Source organism: Falco rusticolus, chromosome Z (genome assembly GCF_015220075.1).
Source record: "Falco rusticolus isolate bFalRus1 chromosome Z, bFalRus1.pri, whole genome shotgun sequence".
Taxonomy (NCBI): domain Eukaryota; kingdom Metazoa; phylum Chordata; class Aves; order Falconiformes; family Falconidae; genus Falco; species Falco rusticolus.
This window is the reverse complement of record NC_051210.1, coordinates 72,851,557-72,866,054: the sequence shown is the minus strand read 5'-3', so window position 1 is coordinate 72,866,054 and position 14,498 is coordinate 72,851,557.

The following is a 14,498-nucleotide window of genomic DNA, read 5'->3' as shown; positions in this document are numbered from 1 at the left end:
GTGCTCTTTGCCCTAGCAAGCTGCCACAGATCAAATCACTGAACAGGGTGTCCATAGTTATGAGGATGCCTTCTTCAGTCGTGGGGTCAAACATAGATCCTGTGTCATTTCAGGTCCTCTTTGAGCAAACCTGAATATCAGGCTTTTCAGGCCACCTCAGTGAGTGATTAGATGAAATTCTGCCAAGCGCTGTTAGCTGCAGGTTCCCTCATCCCGGGGCACAGCACAAGCATTTTTTGCAGATATCTGAGCAGTCCTACGGTGCAAAATGCTGAGGTTTAACAAGGTGATATAAAAATACGTCTTCTTCCAAAAAAAAAAAAAAAAAAAAAAAAAGCAGAGAGAGAGAAAAGGAAGAGAAAAGAAAGAAAATAGGGGAAAGAGAAAAGAAAGAAAATAGGGGAAAGAAAGAAACAAGAACAGAAGAAATCAAACCAGCTTTCTATTGGCCTTTTGACTGGGAGCTCATGAAACTGCAACACAGACTCAGGCACCACTGAGAGTTCCTGTGATTATTTCACTTTCCTGTGGGCCAGAAACTTTCACCAACAGGCAACAGGTGGCAGAAGCCATCATAGAGCAGGGATCCACTTCTCTGAGCAAGCAGCAGTGGTTAGCATGCCACCCTCTGGGTACGCAGCCACAGAGACACAGACCAGAGGTAACACTTTCCAGTGCATCTTCAATCCAATACCCATCATCCCAGAAATCAGGATGGGGATGTGGGGGCTCTGCAAACCAAACTAACGGTGGAGGAGAAGGAGGTGTTGCAAAAGGGGCACGTCTGACCGTACTGCTGTGGTCACACAGGTGACCCACTGTGGCAGCTCTGTGAGGATACACAGCAACATTTTAAGTCGATGGGCCAGTATTAAGGGAAGGGATAGCATTCAGCTGATGCAAGTGTTAAATCGGGTAGCTAAGTTTGCTAAACTGAGGCAACAAACATGAAGACAGTATATCCCGTCCCCTGCTCATGCATGCTTGTTCCAGTGGCATGAGCCTGGCTCAGACCTCAACTCTGGGGCCATAGAAAGAACTATGGGAAGGGGTGTCATTATCTATCTGATTATTAGGTCCTTCCCTGGGTGGCCTCTCCTTCAGTCATTGTCCTTTGCGCACCAATGACTTGAAAACCAGCAACAACTTCCATATAGCTTTTGTTCAATTAACATCAAAAGAGTAAAAGGATCTGTTGTGGATTTCCACTGAGAGGCTCTCATTAGGCTAAAACTCCATGACACAATGGTAGAGTAGAAAGGATCAACAAGATCCTTTCTATGTAAAGGATACATAAAATATAAAAAAAGAGTGACCTTCCAGCACAGTATCTAGCAATTTAATCTTGAGCAGAGCATCTGACCCCAAATGACAAGAAGTGGGCTACTTCTCTAGTCTCTCTAGGAGGGAGAGAGGCATATATATTGATTCCCTTAAGGGGTCCTTGGGGGCCTTTTTTTTTCTTTTCCCTTTATTTTTCTAAGTTTTGCATTTTCAGTCTCTTTGAGAACACAGTTTGATGGTCTCCGTTGACTGCAGCTTTCCCCACGGGTCTGTTCATCTCTGTGCTTCATCACCTGGAAATAAGTAAAAAATGTCACCATTATAAAACTTCCAAACTTTATCCTTTTAAAAGGATGCCTTCTCCCCATCCCTAACATTGTCAACACCTGTAACATCCTGGGCTAGTCTATACCTAGAAGCAAGAATTCCTGATAATTCTCTGGTAAACAATCAGAAAACACTATAGAAGTGGATTGTAGAGAGGCCTTTTGTCCTCTTCTCTCTACCAGAGATTACTGAACTGTGGAAACATCAATTAAGGCCAAAGCAAAGAGGCATGAAGACAGATTTTAATTGTGCTGGCTGTTGGCTGAAGTACATTTTAAACATGTAATTTAAAGTTGTTCCATTTCCTGTTTCAGTAAATATAAGATGTTTATAGCCCATAATTACATAGACAAGTTTTGATGTCTGCTTCCTCTTTTGCATAAAGTTTTTTCTCAGTTTTGTTCTTAAACAGACTCTCCCATCAGCTGATTTTCTATGCCAATGATAGGCATAAATTAAAAAGACTAACCAGACATCCTTAGAGCACAATTGACTTCCCCTAGGCTTTTTTCTGTGAATGTGTCTCATCATTCCTGGATTCCTGAAGTTTTCTGCAGTTATCTAGTTTACGTGTCTTGCAACTGATCCAAATAAAGGATGAGTCACATTGGCAGACCTAGCAGAAAAAATTATTAGATGATGATTTAGAGCTATGATAACCAGCCTGCAGGTCAGTAACTCTTGCGCAGAATTTAGCCATGCTGCCAAAGAATAGTGTCCAAGTCAGAAGTGCAGATGGGTTCAGAAAGAAAACCCATTATTTTAGGATTAAATATAGTTAATTATATTTAATAGGTACATCTTAAATGTATCTTCTGAATCAAGGAGTGCTTATTCATCTAGATGGCCAGAAACTCGAAGAGTAAAAGAAGGGAAAGATTACTTCATGCCCATCCTGGTCTCAGTAGTCCAAGTTGTTCTTTCTCAGGTGTCAGCAAATATAAAGGTATTTGCTATGCTGATTCCCTCTCGTGCCCACAGCATGGGTTCAAATACTCTACAGCCACAGGAAAACGTACTGATCCCACCAACCAGGGAACACAGTGACTTTGACCCTCTGCTCCAGTAACATTCACGTGGAATGCTCCTGGTGTGGAGAATTTCCCTCCATCACATTTGCCACCGGGTGTGGCCATACACTGGTTACTGGTGGGGATGCAAGAGCAGCCAGATGCATCCAGCTGGAATGACTTCAGCTATTAAGAGAATAAGCACGAGAAAATCTTTCTCTTCACGGCTGAGTGCATAGCGCTGCTGCAGCAGCAGGCTGCTTTGAGTGCTCCCTCAAAAAGCTCTGTTCTGCACCATGCCCTAACAGCAATCTCCTAGACCTGCAGACACCTGAACAGAGGAAAACATAATAGCAGGTAGGAAATACCTGTATGTACCACAACTGCAACTCTTACAAGTTCTGCTATTGTGAAACCTACCCTTCTCTTTGCTCTGCAAACGCCACACCATGTTCTGCTCCTGGGAGAAGTCTGTCACCACCAAGGCCTCCATTGTCATGGGAGGTCACGGGCTCCGTTTCCTTGCTGCCAACTGCTTGATTTCTCAAGTTGCATTTTTGGCCCATGCAGGCAGAATCTGGGTTTACAGCTTGTTGGATATGTAAGGTCCTGTTCTGTTTGTAACGTCCTGATCTGTTGGGAGGATGTTAAAACCAACAGAAAAAAAAAAAAAACCCAAAAAAACAAAAACCAACAACCAAACAACACATTAGAATGAATATAGGAAATCACAGTTAAGGGTATTTGCAAACTTTCTTTAGTAATGAACCCCCCAAATATACTAATGAAAAAGAACTAATACTGTTGCTTCAGTGTTAGAAGGGAGGCTGTGGCTGACTGAAGGGAAGTTTCTGACCTAGAGATTACTTTGCCTATATATATGTGAAAGAACATGGTCTTCCTACAACCTCTCGTATCAGGTGAAAAGTATTATTTTGCTGATTGCTCCAATTATGTGTATACCTCACATTTGCAGCCATTGTATTATAAATTATCTATGTAAATTAGTAGTGTAAATTGATTATACATTAATAAAGTTAATAATAACTTCAATCCTGTATCATGAACCAGTAGCCCTCACCTCAAATATCTTACAACCTAAGATAAGTAGACTACAACAACAAAAAACACCCAAACCAAAACCCAAAAAATCAAAAGGAAGAATACCATGGTTACTTTTCACCAAGTCTGCTTAAATTCTAACTTTTTTCTTTAATTGAATGATGTGGTTGGTTTAGAAAGAAGAGACAAACAGTTGTTCCAAACACAGAAGCATCACAACAAAAAAAGAAGTGAAAGAAGGGAAACCTGTGGACAGGGAAACAAACAATCAGAAATAGGCGTTGCAAAGGATATCATGGATAGATACAATGATTATCAGAGTTGCCAAAACCAGATTCAGTGCATCATTTATACATTAATAAGTATGGATTCTGGAGATTCTGCCTCATCCACTGGAAGTTTCCCAGAACTGTAGGTCCAACAGGTCAGTGCCTGACTACCCTCATGACTGTTTTCCCATGTACAGTACCAAGAATTTTGTAACTGAGGTTTTTAAAAGTCTGACAAGTTGTTTTACTTGTTGTTTTTGTGGGTGCCATCATTTTTCTGCTTTTTGGCTGTTGCTGAGATACCACAAAAAAGATGGTTTACATAGTGATTCAGCCTGAACCAAAACTGAAAGTTCAAATTGTTTACTTTGACTAAGCATCCAAACTTCTGTGGGCTTCCCTGGTCCAAGCTTCCTAGGTTTTTAGACTTGATGTGATCACTGCCAGATTTATAGTCTGAATGTGGAATTTTGTGAGTCTCTGAATGCCTGAGCTGGAGACCCAGATGCCACCATTGCCAGATACACAGTGATTTCTGCCTGATGTGGCTTCTTCTGGGCAATGGGAAGCTGAATCTCAGGGGTGCAATGACTGCACTGACAGCCTTATGCCAACTGATCCCACAGTCCATGCTCCTGCATGACTTCCCAGCTGGAGTGATGGGTGTTGTGGTTTAACCCCAGCTGGTAACCAAGCACCCTGCAGCTGCTCGCTCACTCCCCTCCACCCAGAGGGATGGGGAGGAGAATCGGAAAGGAATGTAAAACTCAAGGGTTGAGATAGGAACAATTTAATAAATAAAGCAAAAGCTGTGCATGCAGGCAAAGCAAAGCAAGGAATTCATTCACTGCTTCCCATGGGCAGGCAGCTGTTCAGCCACCTCCAGGAAAGCAGGGTTCCATCACACGTAACGGTTACTTGGGAAGACAAACGCCATAATGTTGAATGTCCCCCCCTCCTTCTTCTTCCCCCAGCTTATATATACTCAGCATGATGTCATATAGTATGGGACACCCCTTTGGCTAGTTCAGGTCACCTGTCCTGGCTGTGTCCCCTCCCAATTTCCCGTATCCATCCAGCCCTTTTGCTGGCAGGGCCCAGGAAACCAAAAAGTCCTTGATTTAGTATAAGCATTACCCAGCAACAGCTAGGAACATCAGCATGTTGTCAACATTGTTCTCACACCAAATCCAAAACACAGCACTGTACTAGCTTCTAAGAAAAAATATTAACTCTATCCCAGCTGAAACCAGGACAATGGGACATGGGACCTTCATCACTAGCTTGAGGAGGACAAGGTGATGGTGGTGACACCTTTAACTGGACACAGGAACTGGAGAACCCCATGAGATCCTGGCAAGGGAAGGCCTGGGGCTGCAAGGGAAGCAGCCCCATGCTGCTCACCTCTTCCCAGCCCAGGGATGTTCCACACCCATAGCCAACAGGGGCAACTTAGGGGAGGGTCACTTCCCACAGGGTCACCAAAGTAACCCCAGTGGTTCTTATCCCATGGGTTGACCAGTGTCACATGCCACATCATCATAATGGACATCCCAAAGGGGGGATCCCATCCCTTGGAATCATCAAGGTCACCGGGGGGATTGCATGGAGGATTGGACAGTCACTCCAAAAGGATCACATCCTATGTGATCACCAGGGACACTCCAGCAACCATGGGATAGCAAGGGTGCCTGGGGCAGCAGAGCATGCCAGGCAGCCACTCTCCTCCCAGCAGGAGGTGAACCCCACCAGTGGGGTGCAGACCACCAGCTCCCGAAGTGCCCCTGCAGGGATGGGTGGAGGCTTGCGGGGCAGCCATCTCCAGGTGCCCCACAGAGAGGGCTGCTAGCTTTCTCCCCTTCCCTGCCATGCTCAGTGGGAGCCTATAGCCCTCCTGGGAAGGGACATCCCAACCTGCACCAGCACCCTGGTGCACCTTCTGAGGCATCTGTTCCTCAGGGCACCCCACCGGTTTCACTGAGCACTCAGGGGGCACCTTCAGAACATCTGCCTCTGACACCCCTCCCGGCAGCCCTGGGTCCAGACAGAGGAAGTACCCATAACACCTCATCATCAAGCCACCACACGGGCTTTTGACTAATTTGTATGGGTCCTGTTGAGTCCATGTTGCAGGACTGACCCTGAGAACCCTGGAGCTGCAAAGAAGTGGGCAGTGGCTGGCACCTGTGCAGGGAGGCTCCTCTGCCACTTGAACCTTCCCCAGCCCTTTTGGAGGTCCTCCGTCACTTCACCAGCACAGTGTTTGACTTGCCTCTCCCAGCCTGCCACCATGCTCTGCCATGACTGCAGACACAGCCTGGTCACACCAGCCATCCTGTCACCACTGGACAACTGAGTTGCCTTGTGTTAAAAACAGCAACAAAAAAACCCAGCACCCCACCACCAACAACTTCTTATGTCTTTGCAGACTGAGAGCTCCTTCCAGATTTGCAGCCCATGTGTCCCCCACCATCAACCCCACCTCCTTGCCCACTGCAGGATGATGAAATACAGAGGGAGGATTGCATCGTGGCCACAAAGCATGATGCAATCCAAGATGCTGCCACGTGAAGTCGACTCTCACACCTGCCTGTGGGACACAGCTCACACACTTCCTCACCATCCTCACCATGTCCCCCTGCTCTGCTTCCTCCCCCTGCGTTCCTATCCCTGGGCATTTGCTCTGCTCTGCTCTTCTCCTGCATGTGTGGAGCAGGTGGGGATGGTGACAGTCCTGCCAAGGGGCACAGGGCATACACACAGCACCCAGACCCACGAAGAAGGCAGGGAGCAGATGACACCAGGATCTTCCCAAAGCACAGAGGGACAAGAGAATAGAAACAGGTTGTAAAGTGCAAAAAATACTTTGTTGTTGTCAAGTGTAAAACCCTTTTTCCTGTTTCCCCTATTTACTTCTCCTTTATACCCCCTGGAGCCAGCCAGTGCATCTGCAGAGAGATCTCTGGTGAGGAAGAACACAGTGTCCTAACCCTCAACAGGAGACTTCTTATTTCTGACTTGTTTGTTTGTACTCTTAGTGACAAAGGTCACCCCAGAAGCTTTCCCTCTCCCACCAGAACGAACATCCCAAAGCAGCACACCCACAGCCAAAAGTGTGCGTGCTGGGGGTGGCAGGGGACTGACACCCAGCACATGATTTCGGATGCATGACAGAAGCTTGTCTCCACGTACAGAGCCAGCACGCACATCCAACACACCCAGCTCTGTGCTGCTATTGCCTTCCCTGATGTCACCTGGAAACAGAGGATCTTGAATGTGGTGTTCACCTAGCAAAGGGGGGATTATGAGCTGTGGTTGGTGGTGCTACATGGAGCTGCTCCCCACAGTAGGGTTCCCCTTAAATCAAGAAGTAGATGGATCCACCCCCTAGGTCAGCATGGTAATAGGCAGATGCTCAGGGAGGACAGCACTCCTGTCTGCACGTGACCACCCTGTCCCACCACTTCCCGCATGTCCTGCTCTTCTCTACGAGCTGCTCACACCTATAAAGGAAGCACTGAAAGCCCAAAGGGAGCAATTCTTGGCAAGAAGGGACAAGTCCCCTTCTGTTTCTGTGCAAAGACATTGCCACCAACGCACTTCTGCAGGCTTTCATGCCTAAACCTCCTCTGGCATATCTGCAGAGCAGCTGCAGAGGACTTTACATCTCCAGCAAGGATTTCTGTTTTGTCTTCCATTTAGAACAAGCAGCAAAACTCACACCCTCCTCCATGCCTGTACATTTCTGCATGTGAAAAATAAAACCAAAAAGGAAATGAACTCATTTCAGCTCAGTCAGAGGCAAAGCTTTAAAGTGAAATTACCTCACAACATGGGATGCTGTCACCCTTCTCATACCGACTCTGTTGTCAGTCTAGCAATGAGTCAAGTGGTCCCTCTGCCTTCACGGTCTGTGACCACACTGCCAGCTTTCACTGAGACACCACTGCAGTCTGCCCCATGTCTCAGCCAGCACAGCCTGCGTACGGATGCTTCGTATAAAGAAGTAGGGCATATAGCATATAGCAGGTTTCACACTGCCACAATGCAGCGTGCAGATTCTGAAATGGAAGTGGTCCAGCTTCCCCTGGTGATTCTCTGATGGCTGGAGATGGCTGGTATTCACCAGAGCACCCCAAAATGGGTACATCTTGGCAGTATGTGTGTGTGTGCATGTGTGGAGTAGTGACACCACCTGCTCCCACACTTCTGCCAGCTCCTGAGGTCTGCGCTGTGACGATCTACTCACAACAGTCTCATACTTTTCTGCCCTTTTTTCCTAAATAGACATTTTGAAAGGAAACCCAAATCATATTAACATTTTTTCTTTCTTATAGCAAAGACATGACCCCAAGATCCCCACCAAAACATACCTAATTGCTTATTCATACAAATCACAGGCGATTCAAATTGTAGAGATGATATACTTTCTTATAATGTTGAACATACCATCTGCCTTTTCCAAGCATATAGTCTAATCTTTACAGTGAATGAGTTCTACAAATTTCAAAGGAGAAGGTTTCACAAAAGTTACTGCATTCCGCCTTGTTTCAGTCCCTGCTTTCTGTTATTAATTCTGTTTTTCTTTTGCCTTAAGTTCCCCACTTAAAACCCTTTCCACTTTAAATCTGCTTTGTAGGATTTAGGGACACTAAGTGATCCTTATCCAATTAGAGTTCGTTCACACAAGGCAATTCCCAAACCCAGCTCAGAAAAAATATTGTTCATAATAATCTGAAAGTCCCCTAACCATGCAAAATAAATCCTGTCCCAGCTGAAAAGCTCTGGTAAGGTACAGGGGAGACACTGTAGCACTGAGGGCCGGCATGGTGCCAGACTAGGAACCCCAGGTCATCATGCTGGTGTCCAGCAAACCCCCTTTGGATTCCCTAATTCTTCTGTTAGACTTCAGGGAGTCGCAGCAAGTCACTGATAATGAGCCCTGCACGGGTTACCAGGTTGGTGGCTCAGCTGCAAGGCACTGGCATGTCAGGAATGTGGCAAGTGTTTCACACACGGGATTTCCCTTTTATTTTTTCCAATTCCACACCTGCTGCATTGACTATACACAAAAATTATGACAAAGTGCAGAGGAGGCATAGGGAACAAGGGAAAGAGGAGGTAGCCAGATCCTGAAAAAGATCTGGCAGACCAGCAAGCAAAAAAGAATTCCAGAAATGGAGTACATTCAAATTCTCAACAAAGATAGCAAGACAGAAAATAACCATAGTCACCATTCAAGGAAGGCCTGCCAAATCCCAGCAGTGATAGTACAGCTGCACTAACACTATGCTTGGCGTTTGCAAAGACACCTACGCACATGGAGGAGAGTTCTTCAGCAAATACTCCACCAGCCTGATAAACAGTCATCAACACATCAACGCCAATATTTACTTTACTAATACCTGCTTCTTCTGGATGGCGGTTGCGAAGACTGGCCTTTATGAGGATATTGTCATCTTCACGAGTGCTAAAACCCACTTAACAAACTACCTGGTGAAATTTGCCATCTCTTACACCCTTTTCAGCTCTTTAGAAAGCTTTTTCTGTGACTACCAATGGGCTGAATTGGGAACGACCTTACAAGGAGCCACCTGCAGTGTCTTTGCATTCTGTCTTCACAGAAAATTCAGCTCACCAGATAATCTGCCCCAGCTAATTTAGAATTGACTGGATAACAACATAAGACCAGGAAAATTCAGTCAAGTAAGCTTCCTTACAGCTGCTCCTTGATTAAAGAGCACACAGTTGATACAAACTCTCTCACACTCCAGCCATGTCAAGGAGGGACTCTGCTATCCAGCCCCATCCTCAGCCAAACGTTGTTGGTCTCAGGAGGAAAACTGCTTTGCTCGTCCTGGGTTTGGTGGGCAGCAGATCAGACACGTGGGTCATCCTTCAGAAGCATTTTGCAAGCAATTAATTAATGCTGCCTGCTTGACACACAGGTGGTCGCAGAGGAAAAGATGGGTGTTCATCCCTCTGCCAGCGACAGAGCACTGTGGTATATGCACCAGCCATGCAGTTCACCTTTTGTAAGAAAATTGTATGTTTAAGCTTTCAAAGGAAGCAGGCGAGAGACAACACGGTAGGAGAGAGAGTCTAAGAATTAGTGGTAGGGCCATTAGGTAATACTTAAACAGCCTGTAAGACCTGCACAAGGGGGGATACTTCCCAGCAGTGGAAAGAAACTCCTTGGTTTCTTTTCCTGTCTGGTGTGGGATCATATAATCAACTCAAAGTCAAATTAGCTGGAGTATTTCACTTCACTAATTAAAGCTGTATGAACCTTTTGCCTCACCTGGGTGGAGGTGTCGTCACTGCAGCAGCAGCAGCAGCAGCTGCTGGAGGCCAAAGCTTTGCTGTGGCTGCGGCTAGAAAATCACTAAAGCGATACAAAGCCATTTCCTTGAAAAGTGAGGTTGAGATTAATGCTTACGGCTTGTGGATTTATGAAGCTTAACTAGCAACGGTGAAAGCGATCCCAGGAGCAAAGGTGCCAGAGAAGAGCAGACCAGATAGTTAGCATGATTTAAGAAATGAAGAAAGAAAAGCCTGCTGAGGCCACCAGCACCCTCGCCGGGCACAGGCACACCCTGCCGCGCTTTCCCGAAGTGACCTTTGATTTGTGCTCCCAACAATAGAGCCCGGTTTCCTGCTCGGGTGCCGGGACCCGCGAGGATCAACAGGAACTGCCAAGTCTGCGGTCTGCAGAAATGGGAAAGGGGAGAGAGAGAAACAAACAGCTCCTCGGTTAACACGAGAGCTGTTAACACCAAACAGCCTTGGGAAGATGAGAAGATGAATTCCAGTAACAGAGTAGAACCAGAGATTTATTTAAGGTCTTATAGGGAGGCACAGACACAGTGTGATGCTGATTCAGCATAAATGAGTTCAGAGGAAAAACAGCTCATTTCCTTTATCTCCTACTCTTGACTTTGTTTCTACAACATTTGATTTCCTTTCAGCCAGCCTGCCCACCGGCGTTACTCGTTCTGAGTCCATCACGTGTTGGCTTTCAGTAACGTGTTCCTGGCTAGACCACATCACCTACACACTGGTGAAGCTCAGGGCACATTATCTCAAGATGCCTTTCTCTTCTCAGCTGCGTAATTTTGCTACCTTTACATGGTGCTAAATAAATAAATAGGAAGGCAGCTCCAAGGGGGTTGTGCACCTTGGGGTGCTGCTCCGCTCACCGCTGTGGCTGCGCCCACTGGGGACCCGTGGTCCCGCTCGGAGGTGCCACAGCAAGAAAAGCTTTTGTGGCTGCTCCGGTAGAGTCACTTCCCAGAGGCCTGTGCTTCCCACAGCAACACTGCTTTATTTAAGGGAACTGAAACAAAATAACGTCAGAGCTCGCTGGTGGCTTGAAACCACAATGGAATATTTTTTTTTTCGCTCTGCCCCTGTTGTGCAATCTTTTAATTGGCAGCAGCCCTGCCATGCGCTGCTCCCACCATAATGGACTGTGATTTGTCACACACCAGTAAGGCCCTCCCACACCAGTAAAGCCCTGTGGGGAGGTGGGCCAGATCTGGCGCTGGTGCGGTTCAGCTCCCCTCGAAGCCCCACAGCACTGCGCTCAGACGCAGACTCTGACTGCAGCAATGAGGCAGGTCAGCACTTCAGATACCCTGGCTCACGGGTGGGTCTATTAACTGTTTTGTACACCAAGGTCCCCCACATTCTAAAATATAATAAAGAAAATAAATTAATGCCTGAGACTCTACTACACCAGTGGTTTGTGCCCAGCTGCCCTGAAAGGAAAGGATCTCCTCTCCTGATTATGCCCGAAATAAGAGCCCATCTCTGTGCTGCTGCAGAGATACAGGGAGAAGTTGCCTTTAAAGATCATCTCCCTTTGGGGCAAGGAAGCGTTGCTAAGCAGGACAGGATTGAGGTTCGTTTGGGTTTGGCCCTAATGCAGGAAAAGTAATTTAAATAATTTGCCTAAGGATTAGTTCTGTCTCCAAACTCACAAAGCAAAAGCCGCACGTCAGCCTTGGCTCTGCCTAAATGAGCAAAATAACACGTGTGTGCCCAGCAGCAGAAGGGGCTGGTGTGTTCCTCTTCCCTGCAGCCTGACTTTACATGCACTTTCCCTGAATTTGGGGTTGCTGAGCACTGAGAGCATGGGGGCATGCGGGGCGGTTCCGTAAGCACCCCAGCCCCCCATGTTGGTGTCCTGTAAGGGCTGCTGTGATTTGTGGAGCAGCTGTCCAGCTATGGCTGTGAGATGCAGCCCTCAGCATCACGTGCTGCAGACTCCAGCACCTCCACTGTGAGGGATGACACATCACACAACCTGACACGCTCCTGAGCTGTTTACCTGCCTTCCTGCCATCTAAAACCCAACAAACTTGTTTTGAAGACACAGTTTCTTACGTAACAGGAATGATGCAGTCAAAGGGCAGCTCTCCCTGAACGGGGCTGGGTTACAAACAGGGGTGTTCACACAGCTGAAAAAAGATCCAAACAAATCAAGTCAAGCAAATAAGCCCATATGCCATATAGGTTATCTAGCAAAGGATGAGAGATGAAGGCAGTACCTTCTCAAAAACATCAGAAACTCCTCCTTGGCCAACCTAAGCTGCTCTGACACTAGGTCAAAACCCGGCAGGGTGCACTGCAGGATGCTGCCAGAGCCAGCACTCAGCCACCAGCCTGGGAATGGCCACGCAAAAGCCTCATCCATCCATAGCCTTCATTCAGACATACCACCCTGAGAAATGCCCTGGCCATGAGCTGGCACCGCTGCCTCTCCTGCATGCCCGCCCCACAGCACCACTGTGCCTGCTGCCTTCTGCCAGGCACCAACGGGGCTGAGACTTCCGACACAGGGAGAGAAATTCCAGCCCTCTTTCAGGTGTGCAATCACTTCCAGGAAATACGCAGGTAGAAGGGTTTCTGAGAGGAGCTGATGAACATTACCTCTCCTAATAGATCTCAAAGTCATCAGCATTTCTAGATACTTGACTTCAGAGGTTCCTACCCCACAGAAAGGAGCCTCTCAACAGCCCCTTGTGGTTCTGTATTACTGTGACATCTTTTCCTTCTTGAAGCTGTGTTTTGAAGGGAGAGGTGGGTTACTGGCTTTCAGCCACAAATCAGTTCTTTGTTGTGTCTAGCCCATCTGTGCTTTCTTTATGTCAAGCTGTTTTCATTTCCCCCTAAAAACAAAAGTCTGTCCTTATTTGCACCGCACCAAATATCAACTCAGAGACCGGAGCATTGAGTGACTCACATATCACTGGCAGATCTCCCAGCACTATGCAACAATCACAAAGTCAAGAGCATGACTTTATAATTCCAGCTCTTGTTTCTTGCAAAAAAGCGTCATCTAAAATTACAGCAAGCACAGGTAAATGAGCCCTGGCACGTGTCAGCCAGCGACACACCATGCAGTCCCTGTGCTGCCACAGGGAGGATCCAGTAGTAGGAGGGCAGCCCTAAGTCACAAATGGCACATGATATGGGCCAGCTTGTTTCCTTATGGTTTGTTCAAGGCCAAGGTCACCATCACCTTGAACAGCAGCACAGCACTGCATCCAGAGCATCTCCTAGTTAGGACCAAGCAGACCCATCCCTCCATGTTTTCTTGCCCACCACCAGCACATGCCATCCCTTGCTTCTGCTTGTCCAAGGACACCCCATCCCCTTTCTTCCTCAGCACAAGCACAAGCCCATCCATCTCTCCCAGGCCACCACCACAAGCACAGCCCACCATCCCTTGCCTCCTTACCCAGCACAAGACCACCCCACCCCTCCATCTCTTCTTGTCCAGAAGATGCAAACCCCATCCCTCCACCTCTCCTGGCCCACTGCATGCCCATCCACGCTTCCATCTCCTCTCCCCCAAGCATGCGCCATCCCTTCACTTCATCTCCTCTCCCGACGCACTCCCCATGCCTCTATTTACTCTTCCAGCACACCTCCTCCCTCCACCTCCTCTTCCAGCGTGCCCCACCCCTCCACGTCCTCTCCCCTCCACACACCCCATCCCTCCATCTCCTCTGCCCAACATATCCCATACCCTCATCTTCTGTCCCCACACATGCCCCATCCCTGCAACTCCTCTTCCAGCACACCCCATCCTTCCACCTCCTCTTCCAGCACACCCATCCCTCCATCTCCTCTTCCAGCACACCCCATCCTTCCACCTCCTCTTCCAGCACACCCATCCCTGCATCTCCTCTTCCAGCACACCCCATCCTTCCACCTCCTCTTCCAGCACACCCCATCCCTGCATCTCCTCTTCCAGCACACCCCATCCCTGCATCTGCTCTCCCCCACGCACGCCCCATCCCTCCACCTCCTCTCCCATCCCGCCCCATCGCGCCATGCCTTTCTGTCCCGCCGCGGAGGCGCTGTCCCCGGCCCGCCCCCGCCCCCGCCCCCGCCGCGGCCCGCGGCCCCGGGACGCGCTCCGGCACGCCGCCGCCTGCCCGCCCGGCGGGGGGGCGGGATTCCCGCGCGGTTTCCGCACGTCACAGCGCGGGGAAAGCCCCGCGCGCCGCCGCTTTTAGCGCCGCGCTCCGCCCCG